We start from the raw sequence: 19,518 nt of genomic DNA on the forward strand, positions 1-19,518 counted from the left end.
GAGAACTATCCTGAAAAGAATCCATGATATGTCAAGTAATGAAGACTAACTAAAGACAAAAGAAAATGATCTGCATTGCCAACTCATGGCAGTTACATAGAATTGCAGGGATTAATTTCAGAAGGTACACTAAGTGTTAGACAAATGGTTAAAGGAACTCATTGGGACAGATATTGGAGTATGACTTTCTCTTTTGAAAGCAGAGACTTATCTAACTTAGATGCAGTTATGTTTCACATACACCTTTGTGAGGCTGTATTATCTTTCTTTGTGTAATTCCAGTTGTTGGTCATGGAATTTGGTTTTCTTTCTTTGTTACTTTAAGGAAATTAAGGTCAGTATGATAGATTCAACCACTGTTTTTCAGGTATTTTATATGCATTCCTGGAAGCCCTAATAACTTGCAGTAATAAACAAAATGAATTTGACTTTTAGGGTAGACACTCTTGTAATTGGTATTTTTACCAACTCAGGGTGTTTATTTTTTCAATCAATCAATCAATAAAGGGAATTCTTTCTATCCTTGGGAAATAAAGAGTAACAGAATTGCAACTTATGAAAAAGTTGTGGGAGATTCCTTAGTGGCAGTGAAAAAAATTCATACGGATCTATTTCTTACTTTAGACACGATCCTTGCATAAGTCAAAAGAGGGAATTTCCTCATATTTTAAGTTCATTTACCTTTCTGTATAAAGTAGTTAGGGATCAAGGTGTAATAAAATATTTTTACAAAGATATTAATAGGTAGTAGGTAAGGCTAGTATGGGCTAAAAGCCTGCATAGGAAATTATATTAACTTTCAAAATTGTGTATTTTCAATACTGAAAAATGGGGTTTTGAACACAGAAGTGATTTTGATGAATGACAGAATTCTGCCTAAGGCCTCAGGAAAGAGAAGAACAAGGAACAGAAGAATAGGGAATCTACAAATTAGCCTGCTATGATTATTCTCTTTCATAACATTGAAGAACAGCTTTGAAAAGATCCAGTGTCTTCAGCAGTTTAAACTCATTTCTACTGTATCTAAGTAGCACATACTATAACTCAAATTGACAAGGTTGCCTGAGAAATATTGGCACAAGTCTTGTATAGCGATGAGGCATTACTGAACAATATTTTTTGGATGATAAACAGTAATGGAAATTTGAGATTGAAATGGCCTTTTCAAGGGAGTAGGTCACACCTACGAAAACACAAGATAGGTATTTAAGTTTGTCTCTCATTCCTGGATATTGAGCTTCTTCAAGTGTTGGTGCGTTAGTCAATTTGACACCTCAAGGATCCCTAATTTTTATGAAGATGTCAGCATGCTGGTAACATTGTTTGAAAGATCTATTTTTAAAAAAAGTCTGTATCTTACTTGCCCCAAGACTGAATATAATTTTTCATGATGGTTACAGGGCTGATGACATACTGAATGGGTTGGGGGAGGAGAGGTTGTAGTTAGGGCAGGGTGGTGAAAAGCAAGTGGAGGGATAAGAGGATTTCAATAATTTGCTGCCGTGATAATACTCTGTTTCACCTCAAGAAACAAAAGTAATAGCTACTACTTATTAGGCTTTGCTAAGGACTTGAGGAAAGAAAATCACTGAGCCTTAGTTTCTTCATCTGTATATAAGGACAATGTCTAGTTCTCAGGCTATGGCAAGGAAAACATTACACAGTATATACAAAAACCAGTCCAAGCTATAACTATACAAAGATTTCAAGATTTAAAATCCACATGTATACTTTAAGTAACTAAAAAATACTGAAAAATCCTGCAGGAGTTTTAACCTGTAGATGTGCTCCTGATGTAGTGAACACGCTAAAGAAAAAAAAATGCTATACCATTAAAAAAGGAATCAGGGTTGAAAGAAACACTGTAATATAGATGTCATCTGTCATCGAAGACTCTGAAGGTCTCATACACTGCAAACTTTCAGGACATTCCAATACTGATCATTTTCATAAGTTGAAAATGCATTTAATGCACGTAACCTTCTGAACATCATAGCTTAGCCTACCTTAAATGTGCTCAGAACACTCAACATTAACCTACTGTTGGGCAAAACCATCTAACACAAAGTTGGGCAGAGAAGATCTTGCAAGGAATGTCTGGCCTGAGACCTGAATCATCATGAGTAGGGGTCAGCTGTGAGAGGTTGTGATGGAAGCGTAAGTTTGATTTGAGTGAGGAGAAGGTTAGCAACAGGACATGGGCAGTGGGAAGAGAGGCCCAGAGTTGGGAAGGGGTAGCCAGGTCACACAGGGCTTCATGGAGTCTGACATTTTTTTAAAGTGTTCTGGAAAATGAAAATGATGGAGGGATTTTAAAGTGAATGACAGGATCTTATTTACTTTTTTAAAATTTAAATTCAATTAATTAACAGATAGTGTGTTATTAGTTTCAGAGGTAGAGTTCTGTAATTCATCAGTTGTATATAGCACCCGGGGCTCATTACATCATGTGCCCTCCTTAATGCCTGTCACCCTATTACCCCTATCTCATCACCCCCCTCCATCTGATTTACTTTTTAAGTGGTCACTCTGGTTGCTGATAGATGGATACTATGGAGACAGAGTCAAGGGAACCTTCCTCTGACCTTCCTAAAACTTCCTCTCTAACTTCTCTAAGCGCTTTTACATATATGTAATCTTCTATTATTTCACTTTAGGTATGTAGGACACAATTTTACATATATGCGCTTTTACATATATGTAATCTTCTATTATTTCACTTTAGGTATGTAGGACACAATTTTACCAAATGCTTTTTGATGGACTCCATATCTTGGCCTCTGTATCTCAAGATTCATTTGTGTTCTCAATAGCACTTAGATGCTTTACATCTGGTAGTTATACAATATATAGTATAGTAACTATTCATGGATCCCTGGTCCATCAACTATCCATTCTAGTAAAAAAGAACAAACTTAAGACTTGATGAGAGGTCAGTGTCTCAAGGAGAAGGTGGCCCTATAGGTTAGCTCATCCTAGCAATGGTGAGCAGTCTGAAGACAGGGCTTCTAAGTCTTCTATGTTCACTGCACCTCATTCTGTGTTGACATCTAATAGAGTTCATCAGCATTAATCCAACTCACTAAAAGTTAGTTGAAAATCATCCAATGCTACACTTATGATATGTGCATGTCAATGTGTGAAGATGTGCTCTCAAAAGGAAAAAAAAGGAGCAAACAAAATTTGCACTCTAGTTAACGATAAGCACATTAGAGTATTAGGGAGAATACTAATGGTTGCAACTGACTTTGAATAGCACTAAAAAGGCCCATTTCTGTTAGGAAGGACATTGGGTTTGAGGTTGGTGTTAAGGAGAACAACTACCATGACTTCCTGTGCTTTCATGAAACCTCAGATATGAGGCCTTCTGGCCAAGTGTCTGCGATTTCATATTGTTGGAGCATTTACTGTATCCCTGGGGGTTGCAGCTTTCTGGAAATTTGCTGTGGCTGAACCAAAAAGAAGGCATATGCAGATTTCTACAGAAATTATGATTCCATGAAGGATTCTGAAGAGATGAAGAAGGCTTATATCTTTAAGAGTGCAAAGTGATTTTGGAATATGAAGAATTTCTTTGGGTTGAGTTCCATTGAAGTTTGTCACTGACCTGTGTTCCTGAACTATGAAACATGAATGTTGGATCATGGGATACTTTATAAATAAACGACCAACAAATGTTTTGGGCATTAAAAAAAAAAAGCACCAAAATATAAGATGGATGGATGGATGGGTAGAAAGATGGATAGGGTGGTAGATATGTGAAAAGCTGAATATGTTAGAACAGCAAGATCAAAGCGATCTGTGTATCAGGATATGGGTATTTATTGTAAAATTATTTCAACTGTTCTATGCATTTCAAATTTTTCATAATAAGATATGGTGAAGTCTTCCTATGTCTTTCTAACTTAACAATTTGGGTTATATTCACCTACATTTTCTAAAGGATCTCTGAAAAGATTTTGTGATCAATAAAAATCAGCAAATACAGTTAAAACATTAAATCATTGTTAAAATGAGTGTTTTGTGATACTTAATACAAATAATTACATATATGACTTATTGGGCAGTACAGTTTTGATTTAGCATTTTATCAGGAGTGATAGCAAAAGTACACTCAGCAGAATATAGCAACAGTGTCTCCCTGACACTCTCCCCACCCTCTCTCCTTACCTTAAGCTCTTTCTCCCACCCTCCACCTCCCCGGGTCCCTTTTCCCCATCGCTTTTTTTTGATGCAAAGACACTGCACAACTTAGGTAAGCCTGGCATTTAAATGGGAGGGGAAATGATCAACATCAGTTCAAGATTAAAGTTCTATGGGTAGTTTTGTCTTTCTCTTTAGAATGAAGTTTCTAACAATCAGAAGCACCACTGTGCCTACCATATAACGAAACATAAAAGCGAAACTTCTGGTTTCCACCTTCTTTATCATTTTTCTAGACAGCTTATTTTAATGTGCTGCTTTTGTGAATGATTTAAATGGAAAAAAATTGTTCTTTAGTTTTTCTTCTAAAACAACAGAATGCACATTCTCACATTCACACTTTTTTACTCTAGGAAAAATGAATAGAATGCCTATCCAAAGTATACTTTCAACGTTCAGTTTATATAGCAGACAATCGATATCTTTGAAGGAGCCTTGAAGTGACAGCACAAAAGTATCCCTGCTTCGGCTGGGCCAACCTATGGAGAATGTTTCAAGTCAGTGGAAGCTTTACATTTTTGAAAGGTCTGCCCAGGTGTCAATAAATATGAGAAAGGGGCTCAGAGCTGTGTGTGAACGAATAGGTTGCATGCATTTTAAGGCAGTCTTACAGGAACACATTGAGAGATCTGGCATTCTTAAAATTGAGCATATGTCATATCAACATTCCTAGTACAAAGTATTTTGTTACTGTTTCTGAGCTCTAAATAGCCCCATGCAAAGGCACATCATTGAACCAAAGCATATGGAGGCGGCTACTCAGTTATGCTGAGCTATGCTACAATATCAGTTTGCGACTGCCTTACTCACCTTTTTCTACACATTTGCCAATGGAAATTTCTGCTCAGAAATTATACTGTAGCAAAGAAAGAAGTATATTTACTTGAGGGTGGATTCCACTTCTCAAGACATATCAATATGAGCCAGTGTTGCTGTCTGCTTCCTGCTGAATCGATAAAACATATGCACCTAGGCCTTAAGGAAACAGTAATTCTTTAAATTGCCCTTTATATTTACAATTACCTAATTACTTTATTTTGCCAAAAATAAAGGTCATTAAAATCATCTTGAAGCTTCACTTAAATTTCAGAAGTAGCCTGCAAGTTGTACAGTCTTTAACTATGTTCCATTTAACACATTTAATAGATGTAAAAGCTCACAAGTGATGATATAAAGGATAATTTACGCTTGCAATGCATTTTTGTCCAATTAATAGATTGCCTGCGTGTTGCATATTTTGCATGACAAAAGAGCAGAATATTAAACTGCCATTCATAATGAAAATGCACTTTGCAAATTAAAAGTGCCGAAACAGAAATTTTTCACCCTGTTTAGGAAATAAACAGTCCTTAACCAATTAAACTGCATTGTAATAATTCTATGATTTATTGCAAGTTGTTTAACTTTCAAAACTCGGCTAACCCATATTAAGGTCACAATCCATCATGTCTTGCTTGGAAAGCCAGCAAATAATGGCTGTTGTATTAGCTGCTTTTGATGATAGTATGAAAGAAGTATTAGCACTTGTCAACAAAACTGCTTACAACATAACATTAGCATGCATGGGCTGCTGTACCTATTTATTATTCTGGCAGCTTCACACATATTGTTACAAGCTTATAAAACATTTTGTCGGGTGGAAACCGAATGTACACTGTTTGGTTTTCTGATAGACTGGCAGCATAAATGTCTGGGCTGACTTAGTTTAGTTTAAGTGTAAATAGAGACACAAATTCTTCAACCTGTTCTCTTATTGATACTGAAAAGTGCTGAATTATTCAGCATCCAACTCTTCTGTTTGTGTCTATCACAGTTATCAATTACCCATCAGTCTTCTTGTCAAAACAGAATGGATTAATCTGGCTGAAAATAAGACAAATAAATGGATACTATAACAGGGGTGCGGGGTTGCCAGACTGTCAAAGGGAAATCCAGGCAGTGACATTTGCCGTCAAAAATGGGATCTCTGGCTTAAGTGAGCAAATGATTCCCCTTTGCGCGCCAAGAATGCACTTAGCTCACCGTAAGTAAATTAATCTGCCTTCTTTGACTGCTAATGCATTAGCACCGAGGTAACAGTTCAGTTGCTGAAATTCCTTTACGTTTAAATAATTTTGGTCATCATTGTTGTTTCTCAAGGAAATGCAGATGCTTTATCTTGGTGAGGAAAGGGTTGCCTGGTAAATAAATGAGCCCGCTTAACAATGGAGTTATTACGGATAGTTTTGTGCCACTTCATAGCTCTCGGCTCATGTGATACCAAGTAACTCTTTGCACAGATGGCTGGTGGAACCCATCCAGCATCTGCAAAGTCCATCCCTGTTTTCTTTCCCAAACATTTTATTTGGAAATCTTGTTTGGCAAACTTCCTGAGACTCTGCCTAGCTGCTCAAAGTACATATTTCCAATCTATCTCATTTGGCCCTTCTATAAAAAAAGAGCCAGCAAAGTGCCTTCTTATTTGGCACAAAAAATGCAGCCACAGACTGAAGCAAGTTTTAGGTTCCTGGCCAAAAATTTACAAGAATTTTATCTTAGATGCTTCCATACTGGACTGTTTTACATAGTCATCATTAACATCTGAAGTCTTCACATCGTGACAGGAACAAACCCCCCCAATCTGTGTCACCCGAGAGCTTACCTTTGCCACAAGTTCCCTCTTGTTCTTATCTTCCCAGACATGAGTATCCTAACTAGTGTGGACATGGTTCTTCCTGAGTCTGGGGATGATGAGGTATTTAAGGAGAGCTACCTACTAGCAATGGTTCCATCCCCTTGATGAATGAACAGATTATTTTTGGATGAAATCATCATCTTTTTGCGTGTTTTTGCTTTTTGAATAGATGGTATAAAGAATTTCAAGCATTTAAAAACCAAAAACCCTCCTGTATTTGGGGAGTTCAAAAGAGGTCACACTAATAATTACATTCTAAGTATGACTTTCTCGATTCTCTTAAAGACTTTGACAGGCTGGAAATTTTGGTCTCACATTCCCAGAACATTACCTCAAATTTCTCCTCAATGTAAATCAGCTTCCCAGAACCTCAGCATTTAGGGGAAATGCACAAATTGGCGTGGCCACAACTCATCTTTGCTAAATCTCATTCGCTTGGTATATAATCCCAAAACTACTTCATGGAAGGCAGCTATTTAATATGTGCAAACACTGAACCCTCTCCTGAAATGAGACAGTATTTTTGTTGCCAGTTTATCATTTTATTTTGTCACTACTGACCTTCTCTTTTACATAACTCCCTTATATGCAAAAGCAGCAATGTACAAAATTTTGCGTGGCCTAAAAGTGTTCCCAAAATCTTACTTTTTTTCCGTTAGGATTAATTCTTTGCAATACTAGCGACTTAGTTAATTGACAGGTGGATGTGATGAACTTACTTCCAAATTCTAGATGACATTTCCTATTCTTTGAGGAACTTTTCAAAATATGTGTCTGCATTTTAGATCCAAGTTGTCCAAGCCTAGACATTCTCTCCCATTGTTCCCCATCGGTTGCTAAGCCCTATACAGTCCACCTTTACTATGTCTGTTATTTTCCCTACAATTATGACTGTCACAGTGCTTTTGTGATTCATACATTCATGCATGCACCAGTTCATTTATTCAACAGCTCTTCGAGGGCCGAAAATGAGTGATCTTGCTGCCTCAAGTCTTTCCAACATACCTTCCACTCTGGTCACCTGCCCTCAGCCTGAAATACCCTCTGCCTACCTAGCCTCTATTTCTCAGTTCAAATGCAATCTCCTTGTAATTTTTTTTTTTATTTCACACACATGTTATTTTTTACTTCAAGTCTCTTAAGCACTTCTCTCTCCCTAATCACAATACAGTAGAATTCCTACCTCTGCCACTTACTAGCTGTATGATCATGGGAAATTATATAACCAACTGAGGGCTCAGTTTCTCCTCTAAAATCAGAGATACTATTACTCCATAGGGTGTGAAGTTAAATGAAATAATGCATGTAACATACTTAGAACAATACCTGTGAACATTCAAGTTCTTGTTATATCATTGTATGCAGCAATGAGTTAAAAAAATATTTGTTGTAACATCTGTATGTTGACAGAGAAGTGTTGTAATTGCCCTTAGTGTTTCTGAGAGCCTTAAAACTCCATACCCCTACTGTCCCAGGTGATGGGCCAGGCCATCCAATTCTGGGCTGATCACTCTGGGTCATGCTGCCTGTCTTCATATCCTAGCCCTTTCCACTTACTAGCTCATCTTTTCTTTTTTTTTTAAATGCAAAGTCAGGCAGTTAAAAGTCTCTATAACCTCATAGATGGCTGTTAAGTTTAGCTGAAATAAAAGGTTTAGCAGTGTCTGATCCATAGCAAGACCTTCATAAGTGTAACTTGTCCTTACAGTAGTGGCGTTTCAATATGCTACTTGGTCTAAATCTAGGTGGTGAGAAAGGACCATCAAAATAAATGCATAAATTCCCTGAATTACTGTCACATCCTTCCAAAAGGCTTCCTGAGTAACACTTGTCCTGAGCCTCATCTATCATGTATCTCCCAGACTGCCTAACAACTACCAAATTCTATCACTCCCCAAACAGAGGGTGATTCACATTCCTCCTCTACTGGGACATCGACCCCTCTTTTCCAGCTTTCAGAGTGCTTCCCAATCATCTCTTCTCCTCTGAAATGTTGTACCTCATTTTCTCCCTAAAATGTATCATGTATCTTCTAACATTCAGTTATTAGCCTCCTGTCCATAAACCCTCCAAGAGGCCAGTCTTCCTGGCCTTGTATCTTCCCTCAAGTTGACCAGCCCCTTCCCCGTCACACACATCTAGAAAAATCCACCCTATCACTATCCATCTCCCATCCTTGTAAGTTTAAGAAGAAGCTTGCCTCTGCCCCAGACTTTTTGACTACCGTAGTCCTTGAAGAAAGATCTGTCATCTAAATGCCTAGCATAATTTAGCTATTAATTACAAATGGTCTTGCACCATTTGCTGTGTGTTTGCCTCTCCAGAGATAGTTCACTATCTTTTTTTGCTTCCTCGCTCATTCGCTCTCTGTGTCCTTGGCTAATCCACAAAGCTCTCTGGATAATCTTCCTGGCCTGTCATGGAGACCATGCCATTTGTCTTCCAACTGTCCCTGCTATTGGCCAAATCTGTTTATGGGTGCCAGTAAAAATTCTCCCTCCTTTGAAACTGTATTTCTGCCACTTCTTAAATTAAATGACATCTTAATTCTACAGCTGGCCTTACCTGATTAAGGCAGCACCATGTTGTGGGGAAGAAGTATGCACTTCAAGACGGTGAGTCTGAGGTCTGAATCTTGGTTTTGCCACTGACTAATCATGTGAACTTGGGCAACTCATGTTTCTGAGCCTCAGTTTCATTCAATATAAAAATACTAGTACCCAGCTCACAAAAAAAAAAAAAAAAAAGCTACGAGGAATAAAGGAGATAAATAACATCAAGTGCTTGACAAATAATAGGGAAGAGGCTTTAGATACTTCACCCTTCCGATTAATCTGGAATCATATTAATGCTATCTACAATGCATCATTTCTTTATGTACACATTGACACAATCATGATTATCTACCGATTTATGTTTTTATTGTGTGCTTACCCATGTATTTAACATCCCCTATCTAACAGTATCTTTAAGAGTAGTATACAGACTAATCTTACATAAACTTAGAACTGAGTGCTTTGTCATGAAACCTGTAGAAGCCATAACTTACTAGTTGTTCAAAGCTGATTAACACTGGAGATTACCTTTCAAATGAAACACTGGTCTCTCTTCTTCCTTACATTTAAGGAAATTGGAGGCCAAAGGCTAAAAAGTCCCTTGGTTAAGGATAAAATGCAGAGTGGAACTACCATGCACATGGCTTGCCTTCCCATATTTGCATTCTAGAAATGTATTCTGAGATAATGAGGCAGTGTTTTGCAAGATATCCAATGAAAATCTCCTTTAGAGCAGTCACAATTATCACACCGAAATGAGTCTCATAACTGAAATTACCTTCAAATTTTTAATAATTCCCTCAGCAAACACTTGTTCTGGTTGGGTGTATCCAGACTTTGGTTGAGAAATGAGTGGTTTAAAGCTAAAACGTGCAGTAAGTAGAACTTCTGAGTAGAGCAATCACAATCAAATGTCGAATCCCTAGGTTTGAAGAGAAAGCCCATTTGAACTTATTTTCTTTCTTTTTCTTTCTTTCTCCTTTGTGACAACAGTCTAAATGGTTCAACCTAGTCCATTTATTGACATGTCTGTTTCCAGCTACGAATATCTTCCTTTTCCCAGGGGACAACCCAACCTCTGCGTCAGAGCTGGCATACGGGGGTTAAACTACCTCTATGGGCAGGATACAGAGACAAACCTAAAGCTTTATGTGACTCATGTATGACTGAAATGATAGTCTATCACATACGGTGAGAAAGACAAGTTCTAGCCTCATGGTTTCATCCTTGAGTATCAAAGATGTCTTGAGAAACCACAACTCTTACCACTAACTTTTGGGAGAATGGGTGGGCTGGGGAGGTTTTATCGCTCCCTCTTTAAACTCATTATTAGATGGCTGCTGAGAAGTTCTGACTCAGTAACTTCCCAGGTCACTCAGTCCTTTAAAAAGGTTTCCATGTGACCTCAACACCACACAACATAGATTTATAATCAGTCTTCTGTTTGGAAAGCCAAAGCTTTAGAGAAACTGAGTGAATCATGCCAAAATAATGGTATTTCAGTTCGACAATGAGATTTTCTCCCATATATATAAAAACAGACTGTGGGAAGAATTTTCAGGAGCATTTTATTGCTTTGATGGGACAACAAAATATAAGGTTATCATAATAACAGTGAGCTACCTCTTCTCCTTCTGGAAGGAAAATTTACAGCAAAGTAGTTTCCTAAGTGGCAAAGTGGACAAGAGCTTCTCTCTGTCCTGTGTACAAAGTGTCTAGTCTTAGAAGTGAGATTCCCAGAGCAATAATTTCTATCATGTTTTGCAAGAGGTTAAAAATGTATCTTTTATCAGAGTATTAGCACTGACAAGCTTATTATAGCAAACCAAGCCCCTTCTACTTCTTCCCTCTGGCTCTCTAATTCACCACACCTGAAATGGGTTTCAGGGAAGAGGGTAGGGAAGGTGGGATGCAAATAGTAAATAAGTAAATGAAACTCCATATGAATTCCCTTGAATTTAAAAACTGTTCTGTACGTATTGCTTTATTTTTACAGTAACTGTCCCCTTTATTCATAACTATCCCAGTAGAACTTTGCCATTTCTATGATCACTTCACCATAACAGGTACATACAACAAATGTTAGTTATCGTATATATAATCCCAATAGTATTCTGCGAATGAGGTATTAATGTTTTTATATCTGAGCAAAGCTGAGGCTCAGAGAGGTTGAGTGACTTGCCCAAGGTCACATGGTTAGCAAGTAGCAAAGCCAAGGTTCAAACCCAAAACTTTAAGACAACATAGTCCATGCTCCTTCCATACAGTGTCTGTCATAGTGCCTCAATTGGGGAAGGCTGGTCATAGGATAAAGATGTCATTGATTCTAAAAAGTGTCAGAAATACAGATTAGAAGGAATTTGATCATTTCCTCTAATTCATTTTTCCCTTCTCTCCTATATGGGCAGGATACAGAGACAGATCTTCCCCATCTCTTCATTTTTCCTATCTTTATTTTCCCCATTTTCATAATTAAATAAGAAGATTTGTTCTTAAAAAAAAAGATTTGTTCTTGAGGTAGAGAATGTGGCAAATGTGTTCAATTTCCTACTTCGTAGAATATGGACCTTGACTTAGAAAAAAAAATACTTTCCATTCACTTGCCATAGCTGCTGAAATTCTCATCATTAGAGATTCACTTCTTTGGATTAGGTGCACTTTGTCACCAAAAGTTGTCTTGGAACCATGAGAGACTCTTAACTGTGGGAAACAAACTGAGGATTGCTGAAGGGGAGGCTGGGCGAGGGGGCGGGGATTGGGATAACTGGGTGATGGGCATTAAGGAGGGCATGTGATATGATGAGCACTGGTGTTATATTCAGCTGATGAATTATTGAAAACTTCATCTGAAACTAATGATATGTTGGCAAGCTGAATTTATGTAAAAAAAATAAAAGTTGTCTTGGGACAAGTAAGTTTAGCATGCCATTTACAAATTTTCCCAATATTTATGCACCCATTGTAATCAATCATAGAACACACAACTTTTGGCTAGTAATAAAGCAGCATGAAAGGTTCAAACAAAGTCTTTGTAACAGATAACAGAACAAGCTTTTTAGGAAAGCATTTTTGGTAAGTTACTAAGAACATACTTTATAATCCCACTAGTGACTCAAAAAAATGTACAGATAGGTTCAAAATGTTCAGTGTGGATCAATGTGTAGAAGATTTTGGAAAACAAAAGAAAGCAATACAATGCAAGAATTTGAACGTGCAAGTGGAAGAACCATAAACTAATGGATTTAATGTTTTTCTAAAAGGCAAAAGGGTACCAGGTAAGAAGCAACTTGATAATGATTATTTAAAATCAATAACCTTCCCAAAAGAGAAGAAGCAAACAACAAAAGACTCTCATATAGAATATATTCTGAGAATTTGTCAGCTGTAATTATCAAATCACATCTTTGTCCTAATCAGAAACATCCTGAAATGAAATAAACACCTGCTGGCCAGATTCTATCACATGACCCTAGAATGACACTGTCCCTAGTAATCATTGGGTAAATCATCCTGGCCATCAACAAATATGAGTAGATTTGTCTAGAGGAAGGGGGAGCAGTGAGCAACAGCCCAGGCCAAAGCTCTACCACCTGTTGCAGCTCCGAACAATGGCATGGACTTGGGCCGCTCACACAATAATTCCTGGCAACTCACCGCTTGCTATAATGTAGAATGTAGTAGAAAGTGGGTGGAAGCTGTAGACTCTATTACTGGGGTGGGGGTAGCTGCTGACTGGCAGAAAGGCTTTGCTGCAATGTGGATTCACCTCTAAGGAGACCCACGGGTGCAGCCTGACAGCACTGCTCAGCGTGTTGCACTAATGAACAGCCCTGTGCTAGGTGTTTTTCCCTCTGTTAAATAAATACTGCAGGACTCACAAAGATGCTTGGAAAATTTCTGTATTTCCTTCTTAAATAAACAGGCAATTTCAGTATGATATAAACCATTAAAATTGCCATTGTTTAGGTTGAAAAAGGGTTGATCATCAGTGATTTCATATGACTTGACTTAATTGTTAATTGGCCATGCAAATTTGGTACTACAGTTTAACTGTGGAAAGAAAACAAGAATTCAAATGTGAACACTAAATGCCTTGTGTTGTTTTTTGTTGCTGTTGTTTTTTTGTTGTTTTGCTTTTTTCAAGGAAACCCTTTTGGGTTAAAAGAGAAGGCAAATTCCTTTTAGCTGCAATTAGTATTTGTGGAATATCTAATCATATGGTGCTGTGAAGTATACACAATACACAGAAGAGACCAACATTACCCTTGAGAAATTTATCATCTGTATGTGAGGATTTGGCTAAATATAGAACAAAAACAGCATTTCCATTTTCTCCATGGCAGACAAAAATGGCTATACTGTAAAGTACAACTAATCTTTCATAAACTATACTGATTCCAGTACACACATACCCAGAAGTATCAATTACTGGCCTTATTTTTTATGCACACCTGTCCCCCTCTCCAAATGAATATACTCCCACCGCCAACTCATCCCCCCTTACACACTATTAGTTTTCTTTCTAGGACTGGCTTGATAATTTGCAGGAAAAACACGAGACCCTCATTTAAAACTTATTAAGAATTTCAAGATGTTGATAGGAAAGCATTAAACTGGGCTCATCTAAGCATGGAATCCTGTGTTGCCCAGGTTGTGTGCCTATGAAGTAATCTTGCTGCTTTCTGTTTCTTAAGTATGCCTATGCCTGGCTCATTCTACCCCAAGGCTTTGGCATTGCTATTCTCTCTGCTTGAAATGCTCTTCCCGTGACTATCAACAAAAATGCTTCCTCCTCAAAGAAGTTTTCCTTGACAACTCTGTCTAAAGAAGCTCTTTTCATGTCATTTTCTGAATATTGTTGTGCTCTCTTTTCATTACTTTCCTGTTATTTTCTTGCTAATTTACTTATTGACTTATTGTCTTATTTCCCTCCACTGGCATATAGACTCCACAAGAGAAGTGACTTTACCTTGTTCACTTCCTCCTGTTTATACGACTCTTCAAACAGTACTTGGTACATTGTAGGTATCCACTAAATATGTTTTCGATGAATAGATGAACAGGTAATTATTTATAAAATACTTCTAATTTATAAAAAAGCCTTACTGGTCTTTGAGTATTTATGTGTTCCAACCAACTTAGCTAATTCACATGCATGAATCCAAACATAAGAATGAACCAGTGAATGAAATTTAATACTCCAGCTGATACAATGCATCAAAAGTGGAACACTCATTCAGTTATGATTGCTAAGTGATTTCTCTTTATAAATCATACTACATTCTAAAGGTCAACCCGCTATTAGTTGTATCTGCTATGCATCTCATATCTTAAAATTTTTTTAGGTAAAAGTGCATAGTAGACATACATTAAAATGTTGACAAAGGGGCGCCTGGATGGCTCAGTCAGTTAAGTGTTCAACTCTTGGTTTCAGCTCAGATCATGATCTTGGGGTGTGGGATTGAACCCCGTTTCTGATTGGGCTCTGGGTTTGGCCTGGAGCCTCCTTGCTCTCCCTCTTCTTCTGTCCCTCCTCCCCACGACTCATGTGTGTGCTTTTTCTTTCTCTCTAAAATAAATACATAAGTCTTTTTTAAAATGTTGACAGAAAACATCTCCTAGAATAATTTCTAAGAAAATATGGTAATTTTTTATTGCAACTGTGCTTGTTGGTAATAGGATATAATTAAGTCATTATTAAACACTTTATTAGAAAGCTGAATGCAGCTGTAATCTTTTCACAAAGCTAATATTCAATCTAGAGTAGCTAAATAACAACAAAAAAATTGAAATAATTAAGAAAGGTCACAAAAACTAGGACCTTGGCCCCTTGCAGGAATTGCAATCCTGAAAATAACCCTGGTTGAATTAACTGGGAGCTTGTGTTAGATTGTAAACCCTCTTATAACCTAGTTATTTAATTCTATCTTCTGAATTTAAGGGTCAGAGATGGTGGCCCCCTAAGTCTTGACTTGACTTTCCAGGGCCATTTGGTTCTGCCTAGAGTTGGTGATTGCTTGCAAATCATCCTTTTCGTGATTTCATAGTTTCCAGCTATAACTAGAAATTAACAAAACAATTTATAAGCGCTGACTGTTGAAGACATTCCTACATATCCAAAGAGATACGCAATGCAAGCTAAATAGGAGAGCATTTGCAATTTAAAATATAATTTTCCATAATGAAAATGTAAAGCAGTCGTTCTGTTTTATTCAGTATGGCAGGTTAGGAATCCCCGTGAAGCTACATTGAAGCAAAGAGTAGATTAATAATTTAATTTGGTTCAGAACTATGCAATGGGGCACCACAACCTTTTATTCTGTAACCAGCTGCTGACCCTAATATGAATTAACCAATTAGACATCTCTATTTAATTGTTGGGTGACCCATCTAAAACTCACTAGGAATTTTTATTTTAAACAACACTCAACAGTCTAAAAGAATCCTAGTTATCCCTCTGGTGGAGGTGGTTGATTTGATAGAAGCACACAAAGGAGTTCAGCAAACGGGGGGGGGGGGGGGGGGGGGAGAAACTGCAAGATCATTTTAGACTGTGTTCTGTAAAAGAACATCTTAATATAATGAGCCTTTTTTCAGTCTCCCTTGGCGGAGCATCAGCCCTCTCAGATAACCCCACACAAAGCAAATACCATCCGTCTGAAGTTACATTTGCTCCTTGTTATCACAACTTATGCCACTTAATTCATTATTCAACGAATTCACTTTCTTGTTTATTAGATGCAAGGTAGCCGCTTATCCCTAAAGGCCATGTATGCAAAAGACTGCTTGTAATCCTGTCACTTCAAACCTCTCTAGGCTTTTACATTGCTTCAGGAATTAGGAGGAAAGAAGCAAACAATTTAGATTTATTCCTGATGATATTAAATCTGTACATGATGAAAGAAATAAGAAAGAAATGCTAACCTCAAATTTGTTGATTTGGAGGGTGGCTTCAGATGCTATCTTTACCTGTAAAAGTTAGTATATTCACTTGTTCCCTATAATAAACACCTTGAATTATTCTTCCTACATTAAAGAGGACTAAATTAAATGCATTTTTTTTTTGGTACAGGTTGCCTGCAAAAAATGGTACTATATCTCATCAACTTCATTTCAAGATGCAGGCCAGCTCAATTCACATGCTGAAAACAGATATTAAACATACTTTACAATCTGATACCTGATGTGTCAAGGCTTTGGGGCACCATTCTTTAAGTGTATGTAATGTTGGATTAAAAAATGCCTTGAAAACGATTTTCAATTTTTTCAATATGGGTATTTTGAGTCTCTTTTTTTGGTTGTCAATAAAAAGATGTAATAAGTATATTCTGAAAAACATAAGACAATCTAATTGAACTCTTCACACAATATAGTATAATGGTCAGAGATATTTCCATTTGATTTGGTAATCTTATGCTATTAGAATCATTAAAATGTAAACGAATTACTGAATTAAGCAACTTTCCCTGCACTCTTAGCACAATTAATATTGCATAAAATTATCTGCATAATTATACACAGTGTGTTTACATAAAACATCTAGGAAAAAGCTACAAATCAGAGGCTGAGTGTAAAATATTTTAGGCTGTATGCTGAAGTCTTCTAAATATGGAAATCTAAGTGGCTGTTTCAGTATTGGTGCTTTACGTAACTGAAGACAGTTCTAAATTTCATGCTTTACTTATTTAAATGCTAAATAACTCTATACTTTTTTAATTCTCATAAATAAATATATGAAATATATCTAGACTGAATGTATTCTAAACCTGAGTGCATTATTCTTCAAACTAAGAAGCATTTACTTTCTCCAATTAATTTGCATTATGAGGCAACTATTAGAGATTCAACATTAGTTCATCAACAAAAGCCACAGAGAGCATTTTAATGCAGTACAGCATATACAGATATGCCTAGGACAAAAGACTCGACATCTCTAGAAAAGAGGAGCCATTTACGAGGAACCTCATTTTGTGAATAGAGTTGTGACTAACAAAATAATGTGTAAAGAATTACCTGCTGCTATTCTGAGGAAGGAAATACACTTGAAAACTCACATAAGCCAGCAACTGTGGATATTATTGTGATTCCTGCCATCCTCCCAAATATCATTCATATTAATATTGTGATGCACAAATTGATTTACCTGAATAATTAACCTTTACTACAGCATAACTACCTTAGGTACAGATTAATGTTTTCTATTCAGCTTACGACATAAACCTACCAGAGAAATCACGCTCATTAAATATACTGCAAAAATCAATTGTTTCCTGCCACTCTGAGGAATTAATATCAACAATTAAGTTGTGTAGTATTTTTAAAAGCTTATATCCATCTGTCTGTGCCAATTAAAAACAGCAAAATAGAGCAAAATGAAATTAACAAAGAATGCTAATAAAACACAACTTTTCTGTTGATGTCTTAGATATATAACTTTATTCATTATTGTACAACTCTTGGTTTTTTACATGTGGGAGATTTAAAAAGTCACCCAGTGATTTTTTATAGTGCAACCGTATGCTAGATAAAGATATTTAAGCTGTCAGTATAAACTGCTTCTGTTTTCATTTTGCATTTAATTTCAATGCCAGACTCAAGGCATAAATTTTTCATCACCTGCAATGCTATGAATAAAAGATTAAAAAAAGAACTGAGAAGAAATTCTAACACATGCGGTGCATGCGGCACATTGTGCAGACGCAGTATTCATAACTAGATGTTTAATTTCCATCTTTTTTTTTACATCAGGAACATTATTATTTGAGTTAATACATCATGGAGCTAATTTCCCAGTATTTTAGCTTTGCAGAATTCAAGTTTACCTAGTTTGGGCCAAATAGGCCATTCATTCCACTTGAAATCTGAAGTAGACGCCCTAAGATTTACATGCTACATTGTTAGCACTGCAGGATTCTATTACTCTCATATTTCTGGAAAGGGAATATTTCAACATCATATATTTTTGTTTTATTCTATGAAATAGCACATACATTAACCTTGCCTGAAAGTTCAAAGAACTAAGAATTACTAACATGGTCCCACCTAATATCAGGTCCTCATTAAGGCTTGCTTCGTGTTCTCAAAGTGAAAGATATAATCAATCCCAGGAGGTGAAGTGATGAGCTCAGTGTTGAGGCATTTTTTATTTAGTACTTAGGACTGTTTTCGGTAGCACAATGCATCTTCACTGTCACTTTATTAGCCTCTAAAGGACTCAGAGACCAAGACAATTTCTAATCCCCACCAATAGACTCTTAGTGAGCAAGAGATGCACAAGAGCCCTTCCTAATCTCATCAGGAGGGCCTTGGGTTTATTAGCCTTGTCATTCTGAAACTTCACTTTCGTAGGGCAGTCAAGAGCCTGCTGAGGACTCCAGGCCTGTCAGGGACATCAAGATTCAGTCCTTCGGATGTTAGTGGCATCTAATAATGTCTAGCTTGTTGTCTTTGGCTCTAATTACTCAAACTAGTTTTTTATGGTTATTGAAATTAAGTCTAGGGAAAGCTTTGGAAAATAATAAACCAAACCGTGTTCTGATACATTATTATCAGTGTGGTATCCAATTAGCTCAGTCGGTTAGCTGATAGTGCTAATGAGACCTAGGTCATTGGTTCAATTCCAGGGGGGCCAGTTAGCTTTACTTTGTTCTATGGTCACAGATGGATATCTCATCTTATCCAGCTGTTTTAAGTGCTACTGGTCACCAAAATAACCAAATAAGAAAGTATGAATGGATCAGCGCAAATCCATCCCTACAACGAGGCTCTAGAGGGCATCAGTACCATCTTTTGTGACCACTGTACAAAAATTAGTATTTTAGTATAAAACCTCTTTTTTTCTTATTGTTTATTACTGGAAAGCAAACACTTTAGATCCCCCAAATCATTTAATTAGCTATAATTAGTTAGACTTCACCTCTCTATGACGTTGGCAAGTTTAATTAAGCTTACTTTACAGATGACAAAGCCTAAAGTGAAAGGTTAAGTCACTTGTCAGAGGTCACATAAAATGTCAGGGGCATTTCTCAGATTGGAATTTCTGTCTTCTGTATCTCATTCCATCGTGGTACCCAGGAGACTGCTCTG

General features: G+C 36.9%; 1 protein-coding gene and 1 long non-coding RNA gene across 3 annotated transcripts in view; one reads left to right on the top strand and one right to left on the bottom strand.

Moving 5' to 3' along the window:
* LOC129501671 (uncharacterized) overlaps positions 1-19,518 on the top strand; it is a 114,793-nt gene that overhangs the window by 93,689 nt on the left and 1,586 nt on the right. Inside the window, exon 4 of one of the 2 annotated variants that reach the window (XR_008662783.1) lies at positions 16,505-16,625. The exons of the other annotated variant lie outside the window; for it this stretch is intronic. This is a non-coding gene — a long non-coding RNA (uncharacterized LOC129501671). Of the gene's footprint in view, positions 1-16,504; positions 16,626-19,518 lie in introns of those variants that run through there. 2 annotated transcript variants of the gene reach the window in all.
* The window catches only part of KIAA0825 (KIAA0825 ortholog), a 391,927-nt gene that overhangs the window by 65,812 nt on the left and 306,597 nt on the right, over positions 1-19,518 (bottom strand). The window lies entirely within an intron of this gene.

Source organism: Nyctereutes procyonoides, unplaced genomic scaffold, assembly GCF_905146905.1.
Source record: "Nyctereutes procyonoides isolate TBG_1078 unplaced genomic scaffold, NYPRO_anot_genome, whole genome shotgun sequence".
In the NCBI taxonomy this organism is placed as follows: Eukaryota; Metazoa; Chordata; class Mammalia; order Carnivora; family Canidae; genus Nyctereutes; species Nyctereutes procyonoides.